At 46.1% G+C, this 7,249-nt stretch overlaps 1 protein-coding gene across 2 annotated transcripts in view; it reads right to left on the bottom strand.

Annotated features, from left to right (window-relative positions):
* DNAJC7 (DnaJ heat shock protein family (Hsp40) member C7) overlaps positions 1-7,249 on the bottom strand; it is a 32,242-nt gene that overhangs the window by 24,579 nt on the left and 414 nt on the right. The window lies entirely within an intron of this gene.

Here is a 7,249-nt window from a genome sequence, read left to right as displayed (position 1 = left end):
GGAAAGACACCAGGCAACATGCTGGGTGAAGTTGGCTCTGTCTCTTTCAATGGGGGGAAAATTGAGCAACCGATCAATCAATCTGGACAAAAATCCCATCAGTGCAGGCCGAAGGATGGTCTCATAGAAAATAGCTGAACTGTGACCTATGCTAGTTCCTTAAGAGGGAGATATCTGGATCTGTGGCACCTACCTAACCTTCAATTACCACTGCAGAAAGGACACGGAACCATAAAGCTGCTTCTGAGGAGCAAGCTTCCCTGAAGCCATTCTGAGGACACAAGGCACTGGCTTTCAAGAATTAGCCAGAGGCTTGTTTTCATAACATCGCAAACCTACCATTTTCTATTCCTTGGTTCCCAATTTTGTGAAATTTCCCTCCTCATGAGGACAGCAAAAACCTAGAACTGCCTGGCCAGCATGGCTCAGAGGTTGAACTTTGACCTATGAACCAGGAGGTCAGGGCACATGGCCAGGTTGTGGGTTTGATCACCAGAAGCGGGTGTGCAGGAGGCAACCAATCAATGATTCTCTCTTATCATTGATGTTTCTATTTCTCTCCCTTCTCTCTGAAATCAATAAAAATACATTTAAAAAAATGTAGAACTGAGGTACTAAGGAAAGGCTGCTTTCTGAAGGTTTGTGTTTTTGTTTGTTTGTTTTTTCTTGGGGGGGGGGAGGATCGGATATGGGAACCAATGTGGGAAATCTGGATCGTCAACTAATATTTTGCTTCCAAAGTTCTCCAGGTTCCTTAGTTCAACAGGTGGTTGACTGTCTAAGAGCAAACTGTCTTAAGACAGATATTCCAAAAATAAGAAAGGGTCCTGTTTGCCTAACTCTGTCCCCATGCCCCCCACCCCCAAAGTTTAATATTAGAATCAGAAGAGTTACCACTTTGCTAATCAGACAGTCTGGGCTCCCCACGTAAATGGGAAGTTATATGCCAAAAGAATATTAGGTCTCAGTATTAGACTTCAAAAGTCAAATATTTCTCTTCATATTACCATTTTCAAATCACTCACACCCCGGTCAATGGTGGAATAAAACACAGGAGCTACCATTTCGATCTGGTGGAGGGAGAACAAAATTGTTAATCCAATAAAATGAATAGACTACTGGGATAACGTACACTCCGATTCCTGCCCTTACTGCTGAAATCCAGACAGTTTAAAAGAATACCTGGAACGACCTCTAAGTAACTGCCACATCACTCAGCACTGGAGAAAGGGGACCAAACATTAGTGGAGAAAGGGAGAAATGGGCTCTCAGAGGGACTGCATCAGACCACAAGGCACCTAGGCAGCCGCTGACCACTGTTCTCCGATCTTCTAAAATCCTAAAAAAAGAAAGCAAAGGCAAGTGCCCCGTACTCAGTCAGCTTTTTAAAACTTAGAATACTAGCTTCAATGGCTAAACTAATTCCTGATTGGCTGGAATGTACATATGGCTGAGCTTTAAGCCAATCAGAGTTCTGGTCGTTGGAAATGGACTAGACACAAGAGCAACTGCCACTTACTGGCCCATCATTTTATTAAAATCTCAGTTCTTAAACTTAATTTGTTCCAGAAGGCTGTTCAAGAAGAGACCTGTTCAAAAACTGAATCATTTTTTTCCATTAAAAATAATGTAAATTGAATTCATTCCAGACCCCCAAATGATTGTTTTAAACTTTCTTATATACAGTACATGTCTAGGGTACTGTTTAATCTATAAACAAACACTTCTTAAATTTAACCAACCAGTCCCTTAAATGAATCACAGGGGTGCAGCATCTTCCCTTTTTCACATATCACTCCCTCCAAAATGTGGTCACTGGCTAAGTGCCATCTGTGTCCTTGGCCATGAGCCAGCTGTCTTTTACACATTCACTCATATAATCCTCCCACCAACTCTTATCACCTGTAGTCAGTCTACTGTGCCTGAACAGGAAATGCAAGGAGGCCCCAAAATCCTCAGGAGCATCATCTGGCATAGAAATGTGAGTAATGCTACTAATGTCTGGCTTTTTTCTTCTTTGCTTCCTTCTCTGCAGTGTTGCACCACGTTATGGTGAAGTGAGTCAGGTACTACTGAAACATTAAAGTAGGAGGGTGATTTGAAGCCAATGCCAGTGATAGGGGCAGAAATAGAATGTTGGGGAGCAGGTGTAATTGTAAGAAATATTCATCATGCTCTGTTAACTGTGATTGTTTTGTTCTGATTAAAGAAGGCACATTCTAACCTGGCTGGGAATTGCATGCGCCCCTGGGGGACCTGGGAGCTCACCCTGAAATGTAGCCCATCCTCCCCATCAGGGAGCTGCCTATTATCATGGAAAGATTAACAAGGTTGTGGCAGAAACCAGAGCAGCCATCCCTTTGAAGACTGGTCTTCCCATACCTGCAGGCCTTTGCAAATCTCCAGCCTGCATTACCTGTTAAAACTGCCCATTTGGCATCCCTTTTGCCTACTTCCCTATGTAATCTTTGTCCTACCCAATGTAAGCAGCTGGTTTATGGGGAGAGGCAGAACAGATTTTTTGTGGCTGACCTGCTCTCTCCCATCCTGCCGGCAGTATTGGAATAAACGCTCACATGATTCAACCCTGTCTCTGCTTAATTGGCTCAAGTAGTGACAGGCAGCACGGACCCATGGATTGTCCGGTTACAATTTGTTCCATCTCCCATTTTTTCACCTTTAACCCCAAAACAAATGAAAGCTGAGAGTAATGTTTCTTACTGATTTGGGTTCAAGGTCAAAAAATAAATTCCCGTTTAATTTGCAGGCTTACTGAAATGTCTAGCTGTCTGCCCTGGAACTTCAAGAACAAGTTTAGGGGGACAATTGACTAAGAATTGAAAGGAGGGTAAGGAACAAGGAGGGAAACTTCACTGAAAGCTATGAATTCCAAAATGTCCCAAGGAGCCACAGTAAACAGCAACAGCAGCAAATCCTGGGATATGGACTCAGAGTTTAGTGCTTCCCACAAACAATCCTATCTTATCCTATATAATAAACCCCAATATGCAAATCAAACGAACGGCAAAACGACGGTCACTATGATGTGCACTGACCACCAGGGGGCAGGAGCTGGCCCCTGGTGGTTAGTGCATTCCCAGAGGAGGAGTGCTGCTCAGCCAGAAGCTTACCTCAGGACTGGTGATTGCAGCGGTGGTGGTGGGAGCCTCTCCCGCCTCTGCTGCAGAGGGGCAATAAGGAGCAAGGGGTCCCAGAATGCGAGAACCCTGGGCTGCGAGAGGGATGTCTGACTGCTGGCTTAAGCCTAAGCTGGTAGGCGGGCATCCCCCAAGGGGTCCCAGACTGTGAGAGGGTACAGGCTGAGCTGAGGAAACCCCCCCAGCCCCCACCCAGTGCACAAATTTTGTGCACCAGGCCTCTGGTATAGACATATAGACGAAAAAAATAAAAGGCAAAATCCACAAAGAGTTTACAATACCTAGTACTAAGAAAGGGTCTAAAAATTACTGTTCTTGTTTTCATCCATGAGGAAAACAGATACAGAAGAGTTAAGATCATCAGCTCAAAGGAATCAGGTAATATCACTGTTCTTCAGTCTATGGCTTCCATCGGTTATTTTAAACCTCATTGTCTCTTCTATTAATGAACAATGTGAACTCCTTTGATTTTACCATAATAAAGACTTTTGGAGCCCAAGCTGCTCCCCAGCCCAGGAAATGTGACCAGAGCCTTCAATCAAGATAGGTATTCATAAATTAGATAAAGCAATCAGCAACTTCCCAGGACAGTTGTAATGTAAAACCTATGAAATTTAGCCCTCTATCTTCCAAGCTGCTTTATCTGTTCTGGTAGGGAAAAAAAATAAATAACCTTCATGTACTGAAGCTGATCTATTTTGGAGTGCCAACTAATGCATCTTTTATTTTAGCCTCTCAGCTGCTATGGGCTCAAAGAACTTCGTTAGAGTGACAGGCAAAAAAATAAAGTCCATTTCTTTTCTTTGATACACGAAAGCTAAGGAAATAAAACACGCAGCCATTGAAAATGCTGTTACCATGAAGCCCAGTGTCTTGAAAGCTCTGCTCATTCTGCCTCCTGTGGGATGGTAATAATTCAGCAGCAGCAGCAGGATGCCCCTAAGCCAAGGTAAGATGCAAGGAAGGACCCCTTGCTGGACTTCACAAAAACAACCTAAGAGACCCATCAACTCACATGTCCCCAAGTGAACTGGTAGTAAGACTGTAACCAGAGACGTGAACTTGGCCAAATGACCAACCAAGCCAGATAGTAAAGGGCACTTATAAGGGATGTTCCTCTCCGTGCTCTCATAGGAGGATTCCCAGATATATGAAAAATGTAAATAACCTTTCTCCAAAACTTCTAAATTCCCACTCCATTTTCAGCATACATAACCAAGTATTGGAAAACCATACATAAACAAATCTTTATCTTAGTAATAGATCCCAATGTTTACGTAAACCTCCTAAGGCAGGCAGAAAACAAATCTGTGATTTTTTTTGTTTATTTCACTCTATTTTCTTTTGATTTGTTCACCTTGGTGGTACATAATAAACATCTAAGCTTTATTATATTTAAAATAAATCTATATAAATATGTCTAGCATGTAAGTCTATTTGGTAAGAATACAGTTTTTATAGTTAAATTTAGTTTTGTTTTGTTTTTTAGTGGTAGATGAAATAATTGTGCATTTTACAACCAATGGCATCTTTTAAAAACATTTCTTTTAATTTGTATTGAATTTATTGGGGCGACATTGGTTAATAAAATTATATAGGTTTCAGGTGTACAATTCTGTAATACATCATCTGTATACAGTTTTGTGTGTTTACAACCCATGACACCCTAAATTTCATGAAATAAGGCAGTTAACATTAAGTCAACACTCTCCCTTATTTTGTTATGCTGCTACGAAATACCATGTTTTGGGGTAATGTAGTCACATTACAGAATCACCAGTTTTATTTTTCTTAATATATCTTCTTAAATGTCTTAAGTTTATTATAATTTTATGATAGAACATCCTCTAAGGATGTAATTTTTTTTTAAGGAAACGAATTTGATTTAGATAGGGGAGCTTTGAAAAGGAACCCAAATTAGGGAGAGACACTACATCAGATATTTACACTGAATAGAATGAATTTAAATATTACATACAACCCAAGACCCTATTTATAGCGCAACGAACCAAAGAACTCTTTTCACATGAAGTTAATCCTTACAATTAATTTAAGCTGTGTTGGAGTAGTTGTATTTCCCATTTTACAGTTCCTTAATGATGCAAATGATGTTTAATTCTAAATATCTGGAAAGAACTAGGACCGATGTGAAAACTCATAAGTAAGTGTGGTGGGCAGTTAGACATGAGCAACTCAGGGATGATGGGCCAGGTCCAGAAGGCCACTAGGGTGGAAAGCCCCAGCAAAGGGCAAAACTGGGAAAACAAGGACCTTGCCCCCAGGGTAACCTCTCACCTAGCATTTCGCAGGTCAGACCCTCCCCTGACCTTTCCTCCCCTAGCACGCTGCTAGTCATGTGGGTCAGACCCTCCTAGAGGGGAATGAGAAAGGGGCCGGAGGATAGCCCTTACACATTAAACCTCCAGGACAGCGAGGTTCTGATCCACATCAAATACATACAGGCCTCACTGTTTCAGCTCCAGGCCCAGGAGAGCAGCAAAGCCAGACAAAACCATGCAACTAGAGACTCAAGTAGCGAGGTAGCTGAACCGAGGTCCAGTCGCCGATAACATTGTTATTGCGCTGCTGTTAGGACCAGCTGCCCTGACTGATGATCCCTGGGGCCCACCAATCAGTGAAGACCACAACCCTGAACAGACACACCTGGAAAGCTGATCAATATTCTATGGGATCCTCCCAAGACCTCCAGACAAACACCCTCCAGGACCCAGAGCAGCAGTCTCTCTGGAGAGCCCCCCCCCCTAACCCGCCTCCCCCAGGTGTGTTCTCCTCCTCTCTCTCTCCGCTCCAGGGGCCTTTGTCTAGCCTCTGCCGTTTGTTCCGGAGCCCATGCAGCCCAGCTAGCTCACCTCTTCTACCTCTGACTTTCCAAATAAACTTCTGCTCGTATCTGAGTCTTGGCTCTGAATTCTTTCTGGGCCCGAACTCAAGCACCAAGGGTGCTGAGCCAAGGTCCAGCCACCAGTCCCATGCCGGGTGCCACTTTGCCGGCGACACGAGGAGACCAGCCGCTGGTATCCCGAGTTCTCGGATCGCCCAGGGACCTCCTCCACCTTTGGTCAAGCCTCAGCTCCCGGCAGGTCAGGCGCTGGGAACACTGGCTGCAGTAACTCGCCTTACTTTTGACATCTACTCATGCTGCCTCACTCCACCTCTCTGATGTTTCTAACTTAAACAGTAAAAACACCTCGGCGTCCTGATTTCAGATCGCAAGCACAGGTCCCACCTCCCCACCCCAAGCCACCCAGACGGAAGGCGACAGTCACAGGCTTGGTATGAAGACACGGGGTATGTGGGAAGGAGGCCGAGAGGACTGTACTCAGTCCATCTGCCGCCGATTATGAAAAGGGGCCCCAGCACCTCTTCGTTCCTTTGGCTTCGGGATGAGGAGCGCGAGCACCCACAGCTGTGTCCCCACCCCACCTCCCACCACCTGCCCCGGCGGTGGCCGGAACCCAGAGAGTGTTCTCGAAAAACACTCACTCAGCAGCTCCCCCGGCTGGTCCGGCCTGGCCAGCGCGAGCCACGGCAGCTGCCCAGCAGCGTCAATAGCGCCCAAGCAGCTGCCCTCCTCCTTGCTGTTGCACTTAAGGGGGAATCACGGCCCTGAGAAGGGTGAGGGTATGGCCCGGGAAGGGGGCGGGGGGCGCCGGGGTGGAGGAAGGGGCGTCCGACGTGCAGAGGACGGAACCAGCCCCTGGCTCTTCCTCTTCATCGTCTTCCACTTCGGGGGTCACTGTGGGGAGGGGGCGATCAGGCCCAGAGCGAAGACACACCATCGCCTCGGACCCAGGCCAGTGCTCGCTGGGGTATGATTATGGAAGAGGATGAGGAGAGCACGGGCTTTGACTGACGACAATGCAGGGAAGTTCGGGCGGGGGTCACGGTCGCCGCGCCGCCGCCCCCGCCAGGAACAGACCCCAAATGCCCCCAGAGACCAAGTCTCCGCCGTAAGGACGACCTTCCCCTCTGCTGCAAAACGACCGCGGCCTCAACTCCCCAGCCAGGCGGAAGCCGGAGGGGAGGTCCGACCTCCGAGAGCGCCCCTTCAGGGGGTCCATCCGGACTGG

This window comes from Myotis davidii, unplaced genomic scaffold, assembly GCF_000327345.1.
Source record: "Myotis davidii unplaced genomic scaffold, ASM32734v1 scaffold69, whole genome shotgun sequence".
In the NCBI taxonomy this organism is placed as follows: domain Eukaryota; kingdom Metazoa; phylum Chordata; class Mammalia; order Chiroptera; family Vespertilionidae; genus Myotis; species Myotis davidii.
This window is presented reverse-complemented; position numbering and strand designations above follow the sequence as displayed.